This window comes from Lissotriton vulgaris, chromosome 3_1 (assembly GCF_964263255.1).
Source record: "Lissotriton vulgaris chromosome 3_1, aLisVul1.2, whole genome shotgun sequence".
Taxonomy (NCBI): Eukaryota; Metazoa; Chordata; class Amphibia; order Caudata; family Salamandridae; genus Lissotriton; species Lissotriton vulgaris.
The window spans coordinates 1,343,009,468-1,343,032,711 of record NC_141689.1 but is presented as its reverse complement, the minus strand read 5'-3'; the positions used below and the strand labels follow the sequence as shown (position 1 = coordinate 1,343,032,711).

At 50.3% G+C, this 23,244-nt stretch overlaps 1 protein-coding gene across 1 annotated transcript in view; it reads right to left on the bottom strand.

The window, feature by feature from the left end:
- Positions 1-23,244, bottom strand: part of FRAS1 (Fraser extracellular matrix complex subunit 1) — a 1,404,104-nt gene that overhangs the window by 614,416 nt on the left and 766,444 nt on the right. The window lies entirely within an intron of this gene.

The window sequence follows — 23,244 nt, the reverse complement described above, 5'->3', positions numbered from 1 at the left end:
AGCCCGGGGGCACAGTATGCCTGACGGGGCTAGAGGCCGCAGAGCCCCGGACCCGCAGCACAAGATGTCCACCAGGACGCCATTGCAGACCGTCAACGAGCGTGACACTGTTTTCACACGTGAACCTCGGACCACGCCATGAACACCACCATGTTTCTCGAGGTCCAGCAGAAATGGATCTGAGAAACGCCCCGTCATTTTCAGACTGGGGGCGTGATTTTCTTTCTCTCCTCTTCCCATTGGCTGTTATGTAAACAGGCGTGTTTTGACTTATTGTTGTTTACATTCCAGCCAATGGGAAGAGGAGAGAAAGAAGAGAAAAAAACACGCCCCTCAATCCAAAACGGACGGGGCTTAAATTGACAGACAAACCTCTTCTCCAATGGCTGGCCGCCGTTTAGGAAGCCAGCCAATGGAGAAGAGCTGGAGGGTTTAAGCTCCATACTAGAAAACATAAAATCTCGCCAGCCAAACTGCACAAGCGCAACCTACGCTAGCCGAGACCTAAAAAGGCAGCGTACAACCGCACCCAATCTAGCAAATGTAGTAGATATTAGGTTGAATTAAGTCCCTGTCTCAATCAATTGTGCTCTGTCAACTGTAATTTTTTTCTTTTTAAAAAAGGTTTCTATTATATGAGCTTCATATGGGTTTTAAAATGTTTTATTTAACAATTTTAAGATGATCTTATTCATCCTCCAATTCAGATTTGTATCACATTCAAGTTTGTGTTTTATGAAAAAAATTTATTTTTGTTTTGGATGTGCTTTTATGACTAAATACGTTGAATAAAGATTGTTTGGATTGCATTGGTATGTCCTTTAAGAACGAGAGGGCCTCTTTTTCAGTGTAAGATGTCTGTGACGTGTATACTCTAAGGTAGTAGTCCCCAAATACATTTGCAATTTCTTGCGGATCTGTGATTGTGTTACCGGTGCCGGTCGTGAGTTCTACTACTACCCTGTTCGCCTGCTCTCTGCGATTGAGCCACGTGAGCAACTTCTAGGCCTTGTCTCCCACTTCAAAGATGTTACTCAGTGTCGCTCCTTGTTGGGCCTTTCCCGCATCAGTGGCTAGCGCCAGGTATTCTTTAGTTTTGAGTTGCAAAGCATGTCACACCTTGTCTGAGTCTGCGTCCCTCAATTGCCCTTCCAATTCTAGGATTTCGGTTTCTAATCGTACTACGGCCGCTTGTTCCTTCCTTTTAGTGCCGGCGATCTGGGAGAGGGCCGTCCCTTTTATTACGGCTTTGTAGGCCTCCCATAGCGTCCACGCCGATTCAACAGATTGCTCATTTTCGAGAAAGTAGTGTTCAGTGTCACGAATGTTCATATCACGTATCTGAGGGATATCAAGATACCAGGGGTTAAGTGGTGCTGTCCTACTCCTTTGCGGTTCCCCAACCTCCACCCGAACCCAAATCGGCGAATGTTCTGAAATGCACCTTGTAAGGTGAAACACCTCTCTAGCGGCTTCTAATTGGTCCACCGGTGTGATTATATAATCTATCCTAAACATGCTACAATGGGCCCCTGAATAAAACATGCATTGCTGTTCTATGGAGTGGAGCGCCCTCCAGGTGTCTACAAGACCCATTGCTTCCAGAAAGTTGTGTATTTGTGTGCGAGCCGGCCGCAGGTCTCCTGGGGGCCCGCGATTTATTTTATCCGAGACAACTTAGTCTCCCCCTATCAGGAGTCTCCCTTCAGGCAGGGAGAGTAGGCGGTCACCCAGATCTTTGAATGCTGGCATTTGGAGGCCAGGTGGTATGTATACAGAGACTAGGTTTAAGACATGCCCCTTCCAACACCCCGAAAACTGCCACATACCTGCCCAGGTTGTCAGTCCTTATGCGATCAGTTGTCATCTTAAAGTTGTTTCAAGTCATTATCCCCACTCTTCGGGATCCGGACCCAAAGGCAGAATCTGCCACTAGCTTGAACCCCAGCAGGTCAAAGCCCGACACACATTGCCCAATAGGTGCATTTCTTGAAGCATAATCATGTCAGGTGAGTGTCTTTTGACATACTGAAGCAAGCACTATGCCTCTTTTCAACTTTTCCCCTAGCCCACTGATGTTCCAAGGCTAGAGTTTAAGTCTGTGTGGTGTTGGTATTCCCATATGTGTGCAGTGAGATATTCTGGTCTGTCATGGGGAGTTCCCGCAGATGTTTCATTACTCTGGCTAGCTGTCTTCGTATAGGCAGTTGTGTCTAGTGCGGATAGAGTTACTTGGAATGTAAGCATTGCGGCGGTTTTTTAGCAACCTGTCTTTCTGACCTTGCCAGAACTTTGAACAAATGAAACCCATCCCCCCCCGCATGTCGTCGTGGGGAACAGACTGTGTCCCTGTGTTCTCACAGTTTTTTAGTAATCAAAATCCCTTTCCCATCTAACCATAACTATTACCCCCTCCCTGCATGGTGGTATTGGAACCTCCCGCCACCCCAACATTGCAGAGTGCCTATCGCCCACCCCCAAAATTGGTAGGTCGTGTGCCAACCCTTCACCCGTTCTGTAATATTTGTGATGAAATAGTATAACAGTATTTTAACCTTTTGGTCAGCTCAGTTCACTTACATATTGTGCGGCGGTAAACATCTAATGAGCAATTGTCTATAGCATCTTTCCTTAGAGGATGCTTGTGTAAGGCTTTTTATCTCAATGACAAAGTTGTGATATACATGGTATTGTCTTAAGAAAGGATACAGACCAGTTACCTTTGTTCACCATCGGACGCCAGAGTTTCATCAGGTACCGACTCAGAGTCTCGTTCCATGCGATTCTTCCCCTGTCTTTCTCGTAGATTCTGATGGATCTTCTTACCGGCAACTCGCCATCCATCAAGCCAGTCCTATACCTCGTCAGGGGTGGTGAAAAACCAGGTCTTCCCTTCTGCTTCCACTCGCAACTTGGCAGGGAAGAGCAAGGCATACTTGATGTCTTTCTCCCGTAGGGCTCATTTGATTTCAAGGAAGCTACGCCTTTGTCTCTGGAACCTGTAGTAAAATCGGGCAAGAAGGAACTCTGCTGTTTTCAAGTTTTATTGGTGGTGCTGTTCAAGCTGCTTGCAGAATTACAGCTCTGTCCCTGTAGTTGAAGACTCTCACCACTATGAGCCACAGGGGAGCTCCAGTTTTGGGCTTGCCGCCAGGCACTTTATGTGCTTGTTCAATCGCAAAGACCTTCCACAGTCTCGCAGGTTGCAGACGATTAGTGACCAGGTCTTCCACAAACAGGTCTGCTGTTAGTCCCTCGGTGTGTTCGGAACCCCCAGTATTCGGACCTTATTTCGCTGCGAGCCTCCTTCATACTCGAAGAGGTCAGCCATTTTATTGCTTCGGGTTTGCAACTTGGTCACCTTCTTTTGCAGGGTAGAGGTGTCTTTGACCAGTGAGCTAGTGGTCGTCTCGCCTCCCTTGATTCTAGAGTTCATGTTGCGTATGTCTGCAAGTATTAGGGAAACATCGGCAGACAAAGAGTCAATCCTGGTCTTCAATGACGTCCAAACCGTTGTAATGGTTGTCATTATATGGTGACGAGTAAGCTATGGCGACTCGTCACTCCCCTCTTGTTGTTCTGGCTGGTCTTCCGCTTCTTTGTCTCTTTGGCCCGCTCTATTGTTCCAGGCATATTTGCTCAGCCTGGCCTACGTTGTGGCCTTGGTAGTCCTTCCGCCAGCCATGTTGTCTCCCCACTGGCTCCGGAGCTAATCTGCAAGAGCGTCAGTCAGTAATTGCTTAACGCAAGCTCGGGGTACGCAAAACTCGCCCTTAGGCCGAGGGCGTTCTAGCACCTCGATGTCAAAAGGTGGCGTAGTCGCCTGGGCCTTCAACCCCCGGCGGTATTGTTGTGACAAGAGTGGCGCCCTTCCTGCTGTTCCCAGGCCCCTCTCTGCTCCTTAGTACTCAAGTGGGCTAGTAGGTAAGTTGGTCCACGCTCTGGCTGTTGTTTTTGCCTTATGGATACTTGTGGCAACGATGCAGCTCACGAAGTCTATTGAGAGACTGTGGTACGTTTGAACGAGCCAAACCGCACCACAGGAGGCGATCCTCCCCAGGCTTTCACACTACAGTTCACGAGCTTCGTGGCAGGCAGCACAGTAAGCGTGCACTATTTAGCTCACCCGCAGTGTGGGCTATGTCCTGGATTTATTTCAGTTTTTTGCCCCAGCAGGGCTGCCAGTATATGTCTCGCAGCTGCCTCCTCCATGACGTACTTCAGGCTTGCGTCTGGGAGCCCCGTCCCCGAGCGCAGCCCTTCCCAAGCTGTAAATATCAGGCAAAAGGTCACCACATTTGTTGCGGCAGCCCAGCAGTTTTCAGTGGTGTTGTCCATTTAAGTGGTATAGGGCGCTCGCAGGCACTGGACGTGGCAAAGTACCGCAAAGTAAGCGCAGCCCCAAGCTCGCCACTGTCCAGGCCCTTGCTCACCGGAACCAGAAATCGTCACTGGAAATTGGGTCCGAGCTGCCTAGGAGCACCATCCGGACCTCCGAAGGCTATGCACTTCCTTAATTTCTGTGTGAGGACTCCTTATTGTCTTGTTGCCTACGGCTCTTCGCTGTAGCTTTGGTGACCCTCCTCCACCATCCAAGCCACGCTGATGGAGCCCCAGTAGAGGCCAGCGGACCGTTACTTGTCTCTGCGCAGTTGTTTTTGCCCGTTTCGGCGCTCAGAACACTCCGGGTGGGCTTCGGCGTCCAAAAAGTTACTACGTGCTGTGAGGTATCTCCGGACAAATGTGTAGGTATTTAGAGAGATCTGGTGTGTTCGAACACAGCCGCTCTAGGATGGGGCCATCTTGCACAGCGACTGGCCACGCCCCCACAGACACTGCTGACCACTTAGGAGTTGAAGGCCCCACTCTGAGGTCAGGAACAAGGTCTGCTCTGGCAGCAAGTGTTTACACCTCCTCCAAACAGTATGGCTAGCAATCAACATACCAAGGCCGGTGGCTTCAAAGTCATGCTACCTCTGAAACGCGACCCCGGCATCCTCCAGACTTGGAGATGCCACCCACTGTCCTGAGGTCCATTGGGCACCAGTACAGGTGGGACATTTGCATGCAAAGTAGGTGTGGAGCACACCCAGGTCAGCCACATCCCTAAGGTGAGCTGCTTGATGATCTAGAAAAATTCCACCATCTTGGTGATGGCAGAATTTAGGAAACTGGGGCAGGGTTATGCCCATTTCCCGCAGGAAGTGGTTCTATAGGGGGCGTAGTGACCCCAAGGGTAGGTAGCCTATTGGCTACCACTCTCCACTCTCCTAAAACACCTGAATTTAGTATTTAGGGGGCTTTCTTAATACAGAACTGCAAATTCCCCAGACTGAAAAGAAGGGGACACTGAAGAGCTGACCCCCGCAAGAACTGAAGACTGTTGTAGACTTTTGGCGTCAAACCCTGCCTGCCACACAGAGGCTTGACAATTGCAAAGACCCTACTCGTCCTGCCGCTGTGCATCCTCCACAAGCCACGGAGGGTTGCCAACACTTGGACCAGCAGCCAGCATCTCCCATGGAATAGAGGAGCTGAAGTCTATGAGGTTAACTAAGCAGTAGACGCCCATGCGAAAGTCAGCGCACTCAAGGAGGTCAGAACCATCTTACTCTTAAGCCTGAAGATGCAAAGATTTCCATGTGCCCTACTGCGCTATTACCTGGGGTACAGAACCATTGCCGCGACCACGCTTGTTGAAAATCCAGTCTGGAGGCCTGTACTGAGAGTGTGCCAGCTGTCCTGTTTTTGTCCCCCGTTACTGGTCATTGCTGATACCAGTGAGCGCCTTGATGCACCAGAGCCTGTTGATGACAAACACTCTGCACCCAAGCTGGACTGCCCAGGCCTGAAGAATCTGACTGCTCCCCTGTGCTCCCAGGACTCTCACGACCCGAGCCCTCTGTTGGGAGCTCATGGACTTGTCCCCAAGTCCACCTTTGCAGTCTATTTCCAGGTGGCCCCCCTTCATTTCTATTGTGTAGCGTAAAGGCTACGAACTTGACCAGCACTTCTGCACCTGGACTCCCACAGGGCAGATACGACCGATCTGCTGGTGGAATTTTGGTCCTTATCCTACTACCACCTAACGACCAAAATGGTACTATGGAAAAGCATTAAAAGTACATAAATCCAGTAAGGATTATGCTACTTACCCAGTAAGCATCTGTTCTTGGCATGTAGAGCTGTAGATTCACATGCTTTGCATACTCCTGCCCTCACGTGTTGGGTCCGGATGTTTGCAAGTTATTTTTCTTCGAAGAAGTTTTTCCTAGTCACGAGGTAAGGGGACTCCTCCTTTCAGTGATAATGCCCATGGGCATCGACTCCACTGTTAGAGTGTTTTTAGGTCGAGCAGACCTACTCTCAATGCGTGAGCATTGAGAGTGTCTGCTTCAGACCTTTTGTGGCCCGTATTTAGGAATGTGGACAGCTACCAGACGCGCGCTTTGACGAGGTCAGATTTCACCTCGGGAGCGAGCGTCTGGTAGCTGCGCATGCGCAAAGCCCTTTCTCACACACAGACACAGGCAGCCCCCACCCCTCTGCATGCACGCACGCACACACACACACAGGCGCGCACACGCAGGCATACGGCACCCATACAGGCACACATACAGGCACACTATCCCCTACCTCGCATTCTCTCTCAATCACACACAGTCACGCATGCGCACACACGTTCCCTCGCGCACACATGCACACACACTCCCCCCCAAACCCCCCCCCCCAGGCATACACACAGGCACGCACGCACTTTACATCAGCCCTGGGCCCCACTCACCAACTGCGCTCTTCCGGCGGGGCTCCTCACGGCGCGGCGTCTCCTCATCTAAATCGGGGCTCCCTCAGGTCAGAGGAGCCCCGCAACAGGCGCCACACTCCTCCTTCTCCCCGGCCCCCTCCTGGGGACCCGGGCTACACCGGACGGCAGGGCGCTCCATGCGCCGGCAGCTCGCGGACCTCGGGAGGCGGGACTTCCGGTCGGCCGCGAGCGGATTGGCCGGCCGGCCAACAGCTTCCGGGTCGCCGCGGGCAGCGCGGCGGCACTCTCGTTTCTTACCTTCGTTTCGTTTCGCTCTCTATGCCTGGTGCAGCTTGGTCTGGGCCTGGGCAGCCTGGGCTCACGATAACCATTTTACAGTACATGTTGTACAATCTGTTATGACAATGCTAACAAGTATAAACATGTTGTAATTGGGAAGTTGAATTATTACCGTGCTTAAAATTTGCTTGATTCTGTGTACATGGAATAATATTCATGTTTGAAAGAAGTGTCAGCTCCCCATTGCTCCACGTTGTTAAAAGTGCAGAAGTAATAAAAGAGACTTTTGAAATCAAGTAATATTGCTTACATTCCATATATTTGCTAAACGATATATAGCAGTTGTGCATTGTGCCGTATCACCCAACATAGTTATAAACTGAGTCAGGTATTGCGTGCAAGGTTTTCAGCCTGATGGAGCGCTCCCTATACATTGAAAATAGACATTTTGCAACTTCCGTAGTTGGCTTCAGAAGGCTGCTCTCTTGTCTCAACTTAAGGAAGTGCTAACCGTAAACCGAGCGCAACCGAGTCTTATTGCATACACCTCCAACGCCCTGCCCCAACCTATAGCTCTACACATCCTCTCTAATAGGTAAGAAGCTGAAGCCTTGGTTCTGGTGAAATTTCTAGTGAGCCTCTCCCAAATATTTTGCGCTAAATAGATTGCAAGTGAATTTTGCCTCGACGGAGTTGCTGGAACCACCAACAAACACCCTGTGACTAAATTAAATGGATGACAGACTTCACACCCATCTTGATCTTATTGGTGATATCATAGTAAGATATACCACAACCTTTGACTCTAGTGAAGTCACAAAAAGTGAATAACAGATCATGCAATCAGAATAAAGAAAACTTTAAAGTTCACACACCCTCTCACCCTCACACACCCTCTCACCCTCATACCCCCTCTCACCCTCACACCCCCTCTCACCCTCACACCCCCTCTCACCCTCACCCCCCCTCACCAACCCCTCACCCTCACACACACCCTCACCCTCACACCCCCTCACCCAACCCCTCTCCCCCACCCTCACACCCACTCACCCTCACACCCACTCACCCCCACACCCTCACACACCCTCTCACCCTCACACATCCTCACCCCCTCACCCACACTCCCGTCCCACTCACCCTCCCTCACCCTCACACCCTCTCACCCTCACACCCCTCACCCTCACAACCCCACACCCTCCCCCTCACAACCCCACACCCTCCCCCTCACAAACCCTCACGCCCCCTCACCCTCACCCTCACACCCCCTCACCCTCACACCCCCACACCCTCGCACCTCTCACCCTCACACACCCTCACCCTCACACACACCCTCACCCCCTCACACCCTCTCACCCTCACACACCCTCACACCCCCTCACCCACCCTCACTCTAATGCACTCACACACCCTTACATACCCTCAATAAACCTCACACACCATCACACCCCCCACTCACCCTCACACCCCCTCACCCTCCCTCACCCGCCCTCATTCACCCCCTCACCCTCACTCCGCCTCACCCTCACACCCCCTCTCACCATCACCATCACCCTCAGCCCCCTCAACCTCATCCCCCCTCACACCCCCTCACCCTCACACCCCCTCACCCTCACCCCTCACCCTCACACTCGCACCCCATCTCACCCTCTCACCCTCACACCCTCTCACCTTCACACCCTCTCACCCTCTCACCCTCACACTCTCTCACCCTCACACCCTCTCACCCTCACACCCTCTCACCCTCACACCCCCTCACCCTCGCACCCCATCACTCGCACCCCATCACTCGCAACCCATCACTCGCACCCCATCTCACCCTCTCACCCTCACACCCTCTCACCCTCACACCCTCTCACCCTCTCACCCTCACACCCTCTCACCCTCACACCCTCTCACCCTCACACCCCCTTACCCTCACACCCCGCACCCACCCACCCTAACTCACCTTCACTCACCAGCATAGCATAACAAAAAATAGCATAGCATAACAAAACACAGCATAGCATAACAAAAAAAGCATAGGATAGCAAAACTTGGCATAGCATAACCAAACAAAGCATATGATAGCAAAACGAAACATAGCATAACAAAACAAAACCTAGCATAGCAAAATACAACAAAGCATAGCATAACAAAACACAACAAAACAGCGTAGCATAACAAAACACAACAAAACATAGCATAGCATTCCAAAACATAGCATAGGATACCAAAACATAGCATAACAAAACTAAGCAAAGCATAAAATAACAAAGCATAGCAGAACAAAACATAGCATAACATAACATAAAATAAAACATCGCATAACAAAACATGGCAAAACAAAACATAGCATAGCATAACAAAACACAACAAAACCAAACAAAACATAGCATTGCAAAGCATAGCAAAACATAGCATAACAAAACATAGCATAGCATAACAAAACAAAGCTTAGCATAGCATAACAAAACATAGCATAACAAAACATAGCATAGCATAACAAAACAAAACATAGATAGCAAAACTAAACCTAGCATAGCATAACAAAACAAAGCATAGGATAGCAAAACAAAGCAGCATAACAAAACATAGCATAACAAAACACAACGCAGCATAACAAAACATAGCAAAACACAACAACACATAGCATAGCTTAACAAAACACAATAAAACATAGCATAGCAAAACAAAACATATAATAGGATAGCAAAAAATAGCATACCAAACACAACACAACATAACAAAACATAGCATAGCATAACAAAACATAGCATAGCAAAAAAAACATAGCATAATAAAACACAAAACATAGCATAGCATAACAAAACATAGCATAGCATAACAAAGCATAGCATAGTACAACATAGCATAACAAAACATAGCATCGCATAACAAAAAACAGCATAGCATAGCATATCAATTCAAAGCATAGGATAGCAAAACATAGTATAGCATAACAAAACCAAACATAGGATAGCAAAATTAAACATAACATAGCATAGCATACAGCATCACTCCGCACCACCACAGCATCACTCAGGGGCACCACAACATCACTATGTGCTACCACAGCATCACTGAAAGCCACAGCATCACTAATTCGCCATCACTCAGCACCACCACAGCATCAATCTGTGCAACCATTCAACAACACGTGGTTCAAATATGTTCTCTCAATGTTTCAAGCTTCAGTGCAAATGTAACAAAAAGATGTTAATATTTCACTTCTGTTCTTGGATTTTCTTCACAATAAAATACACTGAACATAATCTTCACAAAAGTTATTTTCAAAACTTTAAGCTATTGCCATTATGAATTACAATAACTTTTATTTAAGTATTAATTATTGAAAAAAAAATTAAAAGCCATTGTTATTTGCAATATCAATACATGTAAGTCACGTAAATACAACACATATTGCATTACAAATGCTATAGGTGTCACATTTGCCAAAGTGATATCTATTGGCATTGTAAATGACAAAGCTATTATTTTCGCTATTTTCAAAAACAAAACATAAATAAAAAATGTGTCATTTACAATACCAATAGCTCAAACTTTCCTAATGCGAGACCTATTGCATTGCAAATGCTTGTTCCTCAAGAAGGTGAGAATAGAGTAAGTATGTGTAGCACAGAGATGTCCATGCGTATGTAATGTAAATAATGAAAGGTGCAACAACTTCAGGTGCTGGCGAGGTGAGAGGGTGCATGGGAATATACAGCTCTACATGCCATGAACAGATGCTTACTGGGTAAAAAGCATAATCCATTAGAGGATTGTGTGCTGTAGATACACATGCTTTGCATAGATAATATAGCAGCATTCTCCCAAAGGGGTGGCCAACCAGTAGATGTTGCAGCTGTTTGAAAAAGGGTCTTTAGCATTGCTTGCCCTACACTGGCGTGTTGACATGCTAACACATCCACACAGTAGTGTTTGGTAAATGTGTGTGGTGTGGACCATGTTGCTGCCTTACAAATGTCAGCTATAGGGATGTTACCTAAAAAGGCCTTTGATGCTCCTATTTTACGAGTGGAATGCGCTTTAGGATGTTCTTTTAGCTTTCGAATAGAAGGTTTGAATGCATTTAACAATCCATCTTGCAATTCCAGAATTAGAGATGGGAATGCCTTTGTGAGGTGTAGCAAATGCAACAATCATTTGTTTTGTTTTACGAAAATCTATTGTTCTTTCAATATAATACAATAAGGCTCTTCTGACAGCAAGACTATGAAGAGCCCTTTATGCTACGGAATCAGGTTAAGGAAAGAACACAGGTAACTCAACTGATTGGTTGATATGAAAAGCAAAAACCACTTTGGGAAGAAATGTTGGGTTGGTGCGAAGAACTACTCTGTCTTTATGAAGCAGAAACAACGGTTCTTCTAAGGTTAATGCTTGTAGCTCACCTCAATGAAGTGATCGCAATGAGGAAGGTAACTTTCCACAAAAGAAACTGTAGCGGACAGTGGTGCAATGGCGCAAAAGGTGGAACCTTGAGTCATGTAAGCACAACATTCAGATTTCAAACTGGTGCAGGAGGTACCCTGGGTTGTATTAATCTTTCAAGGCCCTCCATAAAGGCTTTAATTACTGTGACTTTGAACAAAGACAGATGTTGCCTGTTTTGCAAATATGCGGCTACTGCAGCAAGATGCAATTGAATGTAAGTTAGGCTAGACCAGCATGCTGCAAATGCAGAAGGTAAGAAATTATATTTTGAACAGAGGCATCTAGTGGACTAATATTGTTGTTGGTACAATATAGAACAGATCTTTTTCACTTAGCTGCATTACATTCCCTGGTAGTAGGCTTTCTTGCTTCATTAAGAATAGTGATACAGTCTGGGGGCAATTTATGATAGCCAAACTCTATGACTTCAGGAGCCAAACCACTGGGTTGAGCTCTTTGCGGTTTGGGTGTCTGACTTCTCCATGGTTCTGAGTGAGAAGGCTGGATTTGAGATGCAGCTTTCGATGTGGAACTACTGACAGTTCTAAGAGTGTTGTGAACCACGGTTGACGGGCCCAAGTGGGATCCATTAAATCAGTCTGAGCGATGTTTTCCTTAGCTTCCGAACCAGAAGTGGAAGGAGCAGGAGAGGCAGAAAAGCATAGGCAAATATCCCTGACCAACTCATCCATAGGGCATTGCCTTTGGCTAGATGGTGTGGGAACATGGAGGCGACGTTTGGGCATTTTGATTTGTCCAGTGGGGCGAACAGATCTATTTGTGTGATTCCCCAGTAAAGGTGGTGCCGAAGCCTTATGTTTAGTGGAAAATAGTTCATGGCGCCCAGGAGTTTTAGTACTCACAACCACCTGTCCTGCTGGAATATTTTCGGACTGCAATTCGATCTCTAGGTTAGAATCTGATTCTGCGACCGCGAAGGCCTCCCCTTCTTCTGCAGCTGTGGTTTCATGTTCAGCTTCTTCTCCGAAGATATGTGGAGTATGTTGAGTGCTTTGGCGCTGCATTTCTCCTCGTTGTCGACCCAACAATCTCCAAGAGTCCTTTTTTTTAATACCTTTACTTATTGATTTTATGTATTAAAGCAAACAAAGGTACAATAAATCAGGGAAAGACCCCCATTGCCCCACCAGAGTCCAGCTGGCATACTCAAGAACCAAGCCTCTAGCTTCAGCATGTACATTCGATATCCCATCAGCAAGCGCCCAAGACAGAAGTAAGATACCTGTCCCCGGTCTATGAATGCCAATGGTGCTGTAGCAAACATTAACCACGTCTTCCCCCAAATCGCACCTGTCCAAACCTCCCCCCAACCAATCCATCCTAGCCCAACTCCCTCCCCCCCCACCCCGGAACCCGGAACCGGTGTGCAATGCGCCATGTATGAACAGTGGGTTACACATCCAGCGACCCTTCCGCAGGAGTCGGAGTTTCTGTGAGCCTAAGTAACCGCAGATATTTGGGGCAAGTCACTTCATTAAATTCCTGCACCAGCAGCGAGATAATCGGTCGCCATACCTCCTGAAAGGATGCTGTCGAAGCCGTGAGGGTGGCTTGCAAGAACTCCATGCCAATAGTGTGTCATAACTTGTGCACCCCCCATGTGCGAGGGCTGGGTTTTAGAGCCCCAGAGAGATAAGATATGATGTACAACTGCCCCTAAGGCTATCCCCATTTGTTTCCCCCTTAAAGATTTAAGTGGAAAAGTAAGTGGGTTAGGCAAACCCAAGAGAGTATAGGTGGGAAAGCGGGGAATCTCCGTTTCAAAATAGGTGTCCACATATGTGAGAACTTCCTCCCAAAACCCCTGCACCTCCGCTGTGTGGTGCGCGTGGTGCCCTATAATAAATATGTTGCCATTCCCATAGCGAGAGGCTATGCCCTAGTTCCGCTTCCCAGCGGCGCTGACCCGCTGACTTGTCTCGTGATGCAGGGGGAAGCAACATAGGGTACAGTTCAGTGATCATTTTACGATCGAAGTGCTTGAAGAGGAGCCATTTCTTGAAGGTCGTAAGGTTACGGCTGACCCCGGGGCGCACATCTGAGTGGAGCAGCCAATGACGGAGCTGAAAATATTGAAACCGTTTGGGGTCTTTGATATCGTACCATTCAGGCAAATCCGAATGTGAAATGAAGTCCTGAAGATCAAAAAGGTGACCCGCCGAGCGGCAAGGCGATGCACGTTACTGAGGAAAAGCATGCTTGTCAGTGACTGGTGGAAATTCAGGGTTATCAAAAAGGGGAGTAAGAGGTGAGGGGAAGGACGTGAGATTCCTCTGCACAGCGACCCAGTCCCATACCCTCATCACAGATCGGATAATCAGAGATTTCCTCATGTACGAGGGGCAGTCAATTGGTTTAAAAAAAGGAACCTTCCACAAAGGGAGGCGCGCCATGGCCCTGTCCTTAAAGAGCCACCTCTTTTCGGATTCTGGTCTGCTCCATTCTACCAAATAACGAAGCTGGGCCGCCCTGAAGTATGTCAGGAGATGAGGAATCCCTAGACCCCCCTCATCTGGAGGGCAAGAGGCCAAATCATGACGGAGCCTTGGTCTTTTCCCAGCCCAGATAAAGTGTTGGATCTCAGACTGTAACACGCGTATGTAGCGTAGGGGGTGTGTGACCGGAATTGTCTGGAAGACATATAAGATTTTAGGCAGTATGGAAATTTTTACTGCAGCTACCCTACCCAGCAGCGACAAAGGATGTGTTTTCCAGCGACGCAGGACGGCAGTCACCTGAAGGGTGAGGTTAGTGTAGTTGCGGGTAAGTGTTGAGCCGGTAGAGGGTGTTAGGGTCATCCCCAGGTATGGGATTCCATCTTGGGGCCTCAAACCCCCAGCTTCCGAAAGGCACCCGCCGGGGCACCCACGTGGAGGCCCAGGAACAGAAGCATGGACTTGTCCACATCGACCTTAAATCCCGAAACCCTGCCAAATTCTTCACGCTCTCCCAGGAAAGCTGGAACAGACTGCCGGGGAGAGGTGAGCGTCGCCAAAATGTTGTCCGGGTATAAACTGACCACGTGTTCTCCCCCCGAAGGGAATGCCGGATATCTGGGGATTGTCTCGGAGACGCTGCGCTAAGGGTTCGACGTATATTGCAAAAAGCAGGGGGGAAAGGGGACACCCCTGCCTAGTGCCCCGCTGAATATCAAAAGGTTTAGATCAAAGGCCGTTGACCCGAATCGTTGCCCTAGGTTTGTCATAGCAACTCGCTACCCATGCCCGGAAGCGTTCCCACCCCGAAATGAGCCAGCGTTTTATCTAGGAACCCCCAGTCCACCCGATCAAATGCTTTCTCAGCATCGATCGAGAGCAGCATGGCATCCAGGCCCACATCATGGGCTTTATCTATTAGATGCATGATTCTCTTGGTGTTATCACTGCTTTGCCTGTTAGGAATAAAGCCCGATTGGTCAGGCTCCACTATACCCGGAAGGCGCGGACCTAACCTAGCCGCCAGAATACCTGTCACCAACTTCAAGTCGAGATTATGGAGGGAGATCGGCCTATATGCCGCGCATTGGGTGGGGCCTATATGCAGCGCATTGGGTGGGATCTTTCCCGGGCTTGGGAAGAACATGACCTCAGTGTCCAACATCTCTGCCGGAATCGACCCCAGGCCCTGAAAAGAGTTAAAAACCAAAGACTGGCAAAAGTCTTATAAAAGCCAGCGGAAAACCCGTCTGGGCCCGGTGATTTCAACGGTTTGAGGCTTGCTATCACGCTGACCACCTCTTCGACCCATATGGGGGCGTCAAGCGCCGCAGCCCCGGAAGCAGTGAGAGCTGTAATTGCGGCTTAACTAAGGTATCCCTCTCCCACACCAGCAATGGTGGAATCCTTGCTGTACAAGGAGGCTTAAAAAGCACGGAAGGCTTCCGCAATCTGCTCATCACTCTCGACCCTCTCCCCATTCAAGGTATGGACAGCAGCAATCCTGGAGCGTTCTGTGCGCGCCCTGAGTTTGCTGGCAAGGAGCTTCCCGGTCCGATCGCTCCCTATATAATATGAGTGTTCAAGCCGGAGGGCGACGTACTCCGCTCGGTCGAGATCTAGGCTCGCCAAATGTGCTCTGGCTGCTTTGAGCTGCCGCCACATACGAGGGGCCCCAGTCCGGCTGTGAACTCGCTCAAGTTCTAGGACCTTGGCCAACAACTCCTCTCTCTTTTCCCGCCGCACGCGGTTGTCGGCTGCGGAGATCGCAATAAGCTCGCCTCTCATCACTGCCTTGAGGGCCCCCCACAAAGTTGTCACTGGAGTGCCGGTGGTATCGTTAGATGGCAAGTAATCCGTCAAACAGTTTTGCAGTTGCCGGCGGGCGTCCAGCCACTGCGGCAAAGACTCCCGTATACTCCACTTCCTTGTCCTTTGACTTGTGGAGCGCCAATCAATAGTCAGCTTTACAGCATCATGATCTGACAAAGTCGCAGGGATACTTTTAACCGTACGGACCAGGGCATTAAGTTCGGATGACCCTATGAAGTGATCAAGGCGAGCATAAGTGCAGTGGACGTGGGAATAAAAGGAGTATTGCGTGCTGCGGGGATGGGCTACCCTCCAGATATCTACCAATCCTCTGTCGTGAAGCCAGTCTACCCCCACCTTAGAAAGAGCCCCTGTAGCCCCGTGCCGGTGACCTGACCTGTCCCTATCTGGGTCCATACTATGTTGAGGTCCCCTCCCAATAAGACCCGTCTGTCGTGATGGCGGAGAATATCCTAAATGTAATCTACGAGAAATGGCTCCTGTCCAGAGTTAGGGGCATAAATAGACCCTATAACTACAGAAGTGTCGCCCACTCAAAATCTGTACGCCTAAAGTCTGCCCTCTCGTGTCAGCCACCTTATCACCAACCCTGCCCCTAAAGTGTCTTGCAAGGAGTATGGTCACCCCCCTCTTGTCCGGCATGGAGGAATAAAACTGCTGAGGAAAGTCCTGGGACCTCATTCTATGCCAGTCTTTAGGTAGTAAATTTCTCCTGCAATAAACAGATAGAGCCCCCCGAATTCTCTAGATAGCTCAGGATCGCACGCCTCTTAATGGGGTTATTCAACCCCTTCACGTTAAGCGTTAAGACTTGGGTCATGAGAAAAGACCTGGATATGGCGCCGCCCTACAGCGTCCCACTGGCAGGGGAAAAAAGGTGTAAGCTGTGCATGCGCAGGACTCCACGATGCGTGAGCTCAGTGGCACTCAAACCCCAATACCCAACGACCCCCCAGACTGCACACCCGTTCCACCCCCCATCTCCCACTCCCCCTCCCAACTCCATCTCAGTCATCCCCCACCCTAACCCCAACAAGACGCCCCCTCCCGCTTCCCTCCTCCCTAACTCCAAGAATGCCGCCCCAACCCCTCTCCCTGTGCCCCCCAACCCAATCCTCCCCCCGCCCTAACCCCAAACAGCTACCCTCCACCTCCCCCAACCCCCCTCCCTAACCCCAATAATGCAGCCCCATCCCAACACCATTGTCCAGCACCGGATGTCCACAGTTCCCGGCAGTGGGAATATGGACAAATTAAGGGTCTACGTGGAGTCCGGTTAAACCCCGCTCCCACCCCCTGGCCAGCCAAAGCTTTGTGCTATGCACACCCCGGTTGCTATTGTACAGTCACTCAACAGGGGAGGTATCCCGCTTCACTGCCCCCAGGGCCACTTCTCTTTCCTGAGACACCGCCATCGCGTCCGGCTTCATAACAGATTTGGGAGAACGCCTGCATTCCACTGTTTGCCAACCATCTCTTGACGGTCGGGGCGTTGGAGGGGGGAGAGGACTCGGAGCTCTGCATCTCGCTGTCCAACAGGTCACAGGTTTCCTGAAGGGATCTCAGCTGCTGTAACTTGCTGTTCCACTTAAAAATTATGCGAAAGGGGTGTCCCCACGAATACGGTACCCCTTTGCCCCTCAGATAGGAGGTCACTTCCTTACAGGCTTTCCTCTTTTGTAATGTTATGGAGGCAAGGTCTTGATAGAGAGATACAGAATGACCCTGGTACTGGAGAGGCTGTTTCTTCCTGGCCTCCCGCAAAATACACTCTTTTAGGACGAAGTCTGGTAGGAAAGCCAGAATGTCTGGAGGCGGAGCCGGTGCCCGTCTACCCAGGCCCACCCGATGTGCCCTATCTATGCATATCTCGAAGTCGGCAGCATCACCTAAAATGTCTCAGAAGAGGCCTTGTAGGTAACCCACCATATCGGACACTTCTTCTCATGATGGGACTCCTATGACGAGAATGTTATTGCGCGGGGACCTATTTTCTAGGTCCTTGGCGTGTGCTTGAATGTCCAATTGTTGGTCCTTTAGGCAAATGATTTCCTGTTGCAGGGCCTCGATCTCCTCGCAGTTGGAATGGGCGCTCTCCTCGACAGCGATAACCCACTCCCCCAGACCATCAACATCTCTGCGAATTTCTTGTACTTCGCCCGCTACGTCTTGCTTTAGTGACTGGAAATCCTACCGGAGAGTGTTGAACAGTGTCTCTAAGAACTCCCTCGTAACGGGGGTCTCCGTAGGCATCGGAATCTGTGGTGGCCGAGGAGTCGGCGGAGACACCCCACCGGCGTCCCCTGTAGAGGGTGATTTAATGAGCATGTCCTTGAGGGAGCGCTCCCCCTTCTTCCTTGTGGTAGCCATGACCCACCCGTGCCATGGTGAGCAGATAGCACGGAGGACCACGCTGTCGCAGGGCCCTCCCTGCAGAGTATCACTCTTGTGTTGCTATGTCTATAGTGCCAGACCCCTTTGTATGCGCGAGAGCACTGATGACCTTTTGCACCTGCCACCGCCTAGCTGAGGGCCCCTGGACACCCAAGCTAGCTCTACAGGCTGTGTGGGAGAATAGTACGGTGGTGCGTCAGAATGCTACGTTGGGGCGAGGGGCCAACTTCCGCGGTATGAGCCCCGAGCACTGAGTCAATTCAGGAGCGGCAACTAGGCCCTCCGTGCCCACCGCGCCGCTCCACCCCGGGAACTCTGGCCTCCGGTCCTCCTAATACTCAGGAAAGCAGCTGCCTTAGACTCTCAGGGTCCTCTACTCCGGTCCTCGGGCTATAAAGTGCGAGCAAGTAGACCCCTCCTGTGGGGGGTGCACTGCTAGTGCTTAGAAGCGGGGCTCCCACCTTCTCAGAACACAAGAGGACACAGGTGCAGCCAGGATCCAAGGCTGCCGCCCCACGACCTGTTGGGGGGTCGGTCCCAGTCTCTGCTCCAGTCCTCCGCTACGAAAATCCATCCGCTCCCAGGCCGCCCAGAGCACCCGAACCTGCTGGACGTGTGGAGGGGTTAGGGCGCAGTCCCTCCGGTGGCCCCCACTATCCTCTCCTCACCTCTGGGCCCATCCGCCGGTTCTCAAGCCGCCTCCGCGCCAGGCCCAAAGGCCCAGGAGCCTCGGTGTCAAGTTTCGCGCCAGCCCCAGCAGGGCCCTCCAGCCGCTCCGACCATCGGTACTGTGATCCGCTCTCCTCTGCCTGTGTCGCATCGGCCGGTGATCCGCTCCCCGCCACAGCCCTGAGGATGCACAGCAGGGCCCAGCCCCCGTCCGCTGACTTGGGGGCACACCGGAGCCGCTGATCAGGTCGAAGCCGGAAGGCCCAGACGCCCGTACCTCGATTTTCACGACCCCCACCACGGGGCCTCTCACCAGCCGCCAGCCGCACTCCCGGTCTCCGTCCCTCGCTCCGTCACCTCTGCCCGGCTCCCCAGGGACGCCCGGCCAGCAAGCGACTCATTGGGGCGACTCTTCCAGCTGCAGGGTCTCCAGTGAGGATCAGGCACACCTTCCGCGGCGTCCACATCACACAGCCGCCATTTTACGGCAGCTAGCCCCGGACCACCGTGTTGCTCCACTGAGTATCTGCGGGGCGCCAGAACCCGGCTCCGCACACCTTTCGCTTCTGCACTGCTCCAGGCTTAGATTTGCGCAAAACTGGGGTGAAAATGCGCTGAATCGGCCAAAAGGGGGAATTCAGACCGGGGTACCACGAGGGGGCAGCCTCTTAGCTCGCCATCTTGACCACGCCCCGAAGAGTCTTTTTTGATCGGAATGACCGACAGGCCTCGCAATCTTCTTCCTTGTGCTCCGGTGAGAGGCACAAGTTGTAGACTTGGTATAGAACGTGCAAGGGTACTTAGAGTTGTCAAGAAACCTACGCCTTCTTTCACGCCAGAAGTGCACATGCCCACATCAGCCCTGTCTGCAGCTCTTTCGGTTCTTCAGACTTGTATTTCCCGAGTTCCCGAAAATAAGTCCACTTATAAGTGGCTGTTATGGACTTGAATATAAAATGGTGAAAAAGTGTTAATGACTGAAAGTAATGGGGGAGATTTTGCAGCAGAAGCTTCTATATACAACTTCTCATAAGAATAACAATATTTTGTGGTCTTACTCCAAACTATGTTTGTGAAAACCGTGGTTTGTAAATTGTGCTTCAACATGCATCATAGCAGAGGCTGCCCCCAAAGGGGGCCTCAAGGGCCCCGCCTTAACGGCCGCCCGAGCCCAAAAGGAACAAATCCAGTTTGCGCAGGTTAGCGCCATCAGAAATTCCAGCGCGTCGAAAAAGCGCCCAGGGCCCGCCCCCTCCCCAAGAACAAAGGGAAGATGGAAGGGGGATATAAGGCGACGCTCCCCCTGGGCAGCTCACCCTTTTTCATCAGGGGGCAAAGGGAGCGGCACCAACAATTTTGAGTGGAGTGGGCGCCAAAAATACGTGAGGAGGTAACTCAACGCGCCTCATAACCCGATTCAGACTATTACCGGCCCTACTCGCTCCAGGGACTGAGCGTAGCCCCACGGGTGCTTGGACGGTGTGGCATCCTGTCTGCAGTGGTTTCAATGAGCACTTCTCCAGGCCTGCGGGCCGTTGTTGGCGGTGAGTGGTAATGCCGGCTGAGCGGCCCGGCTCGCAACCAACAGCTGGTATCGAAAAAAGGGCATCGCGTCATCCCAGGGACAAAGACTTGGCGAAGTGTGAAGTGACCCGGAACAGCGAACAGGCCTCGAGAGCAAGAAATGTGCCCATGACTCCCAGCTCCCCAGGCAGCGTGTAAAAAGAAGAGGCGGCCTCCAGCCCCGATCCGGGTGGGGAATGGACAGCAGTAGTCGCAAGGTAACGCAAATGTTGAAGTGGGCTAAGCGCTTGATGGAGCGAGGTGCGGGTTAGTCACTGGCATGATGTGAATCCAGCAATGGCAGGTGCCAGCCTAGCGCGTAAAATCAGGCACTCAGCAGTGCTCATGTGTCAGTGGGGCCAGCCCGCACTGGTTGAGGTACGGCGCTCCCTGACGAAAAGCAACTTACAGGCAGATCTAAAGGTAAAACAGCAGCAAAATAAAGAGTGGAAGATATGTCACTCCAAAGAGAAGTTACTAAAATATGAAGTCAGCTGGACCTATTACAGACAGAAAATTCAGCAGAGTCTTATTGTAACTTAAACAATGATCTTAGAAAAAATCTAATAAAGCAGATAAAGTATGGGCATCAGCGCGAGTGTAGAGCCTGGGAAAAAGAAAAAGAAATATATTAATAATAATAATTTGATAGGAGTGTTAGCACGACATATACGTGCTTGGTTTCAAGTGAAGGGGCAGCAATGTAGGTATGCCCTGCCCTCCGAAAGTTGTATTGTCGATCATCTACACAAGTGGGGACATAGTTGCACTGCAGAGAGTAGTGGCATTTAAAAAACGACCCCAGTATTCATGATTACCCATGGCGTGTGGCGTGCAAGAGTGGGAGTATCCGAACAGCGCAGAATCATCTCCCTGGGTGGAAAGTCATTCCACAGATGTTTGGTGCGGCCAGCACTATCTGCCTATTTCTTCCAAACAAAGAAAGGTTAGAATCCTGACTTGCCTGGTGGCGAAAAAATTTCTCGTAAGGAGAGGACTTGGCCTCACTAATAGGGCAGTCGCTTGCTAAAGCTGCGGACCCGGCCTCGAGCTTAGGGCACTGATGCCCCGCATCCGTTTTCTGAACTAATCTCCCCCCCTCCACCCTTCCTAGCAGAAATGAGGGCGCCTTTGTGTAGCGCAAAAGGGCTTATGTAAAGCTCTATAAAATTCGCCCGATCTCAGAAGCTAAGCAGTGTTGGGCTTGGTTAGTACTTGCATGGGAGACCCCCATTAGCTGTGTGCTTGAGTTTTTTCTGTGTTTTTGTTATTAAAGTGGGTTATTCCTCAGAGCAGGCAGCAAGCGCTGATGGAAGCCTCCCCTTTGGTGACAATAGAGCGAGTTAACAGCTAATTAAGTATCTCTGACCGTTCCTGTTCTCAGGAACACGAGGGGCCATGGCGGGAATCTATTCCACTCACAATTAGGCGAGGAGGTTGATGGAAACACTGAACTGCTAGTAGAAAATAAGAATCATAGCCCCACCCGTAATTCCGGCAGTCAAACGCACTAACCTAATGGTTGAAGAGGAACACACTGGGGGGGCAGATCACTGTAGGGCGCCCAGTGGCAGACGAGTTCTAGTCAGTTCCTGGGGACCTACGTTTTTCCTTGTGCAAGGTAATTGGCACCAAGGTTGGGTAACGGTGGAGAACACCGTCGCAACAAGCGCTGATTAAGGGCAGGTACCCCTTGAGGCCCAGGAAAAGTTCTAAATACAAGCACGCTACCACAATAGTTATACCCTAACGGTGCCGCATCAAATCTAGCCTTAAAGCAGTTGAGAGTCCGCGCAGCCCACAGTTCTAGAGCATGTGTTCCACCTGCACTGGCAGCGGGACAAGCACGGGGCTCGGGCGCGCCCCACAGTAAGGAATAACGACAGTGCAGTGGACGGGATGAAAAGGAAAATGTCCATTGCGAAAGTGCCACAACAAAATGCACAGTAATGTGGTAAAAGAATGTGTCAGGGATAACGTAATACTAATGAGGGTGAAGGTCATGGAAGTAACATATGTTGTATCATGCCTCCACAAGCGGCATCTGACTGTGTCCCAATTTCTAATTTCATGTATGACCCATGGTGAGAGGAGACGGTGCTGTAAAACTCCAACCGGGACACAAGAGTGCCACGCAGAATGACAACGACGGAGCAGTGCACACCATGGCGTTTGTGGGGAAGAGTGCTGTCAGAGCTTTCCAGACACCAGCCTCCTGGAGATACAGCTAGAGGTGGGTACCCCAGCGCTCACAGGGTACAACAGCATGTGCGAGTCCACAGAAAAAGGAAAAGAGGCACAAAGAGACAAAACAGTGTAGGGGGATATGCAGGAAGACTGTAGCCTCCCTGGCGGCGTGGCGGAAACAAAAAGTATATTGGTTTGGTTATGGAAACACACCGACAGGGCAGTGTGTATAAGGACGGCCACTCACTCTCAGATACCTCACGGCTGGGTGAGTACGCCTGACAAAAATCGGTCTAGCAAACGGAGACGGCACTCGCAGCCCAGCCCCCGCTAGACGGCAGGGCGCAGGAGAGACTAGCAAGGTAGCGAGTTGGGCCTGGCTCCGGAAAATATGGCTATAAATCTACACGCAGAAACAAATATATTTGTGAAAAGGTTTAAACAGCTACATCATAATAAGTAGATTACTCTATCCCATATAGCAAAAAGCCAACTGTTATATGCAGACAACCAACAGCGATATGATGCAGTACTAAAGGCAGTTTAACATAGCCCATTGTAACATAACCTAGCCTATGTGAAGGCAATACTTTTCATATGCAAGGGATTCAATATTCCTAATCATTACAAAGTCGGAAACACTCCTTAATTTTATGCGGT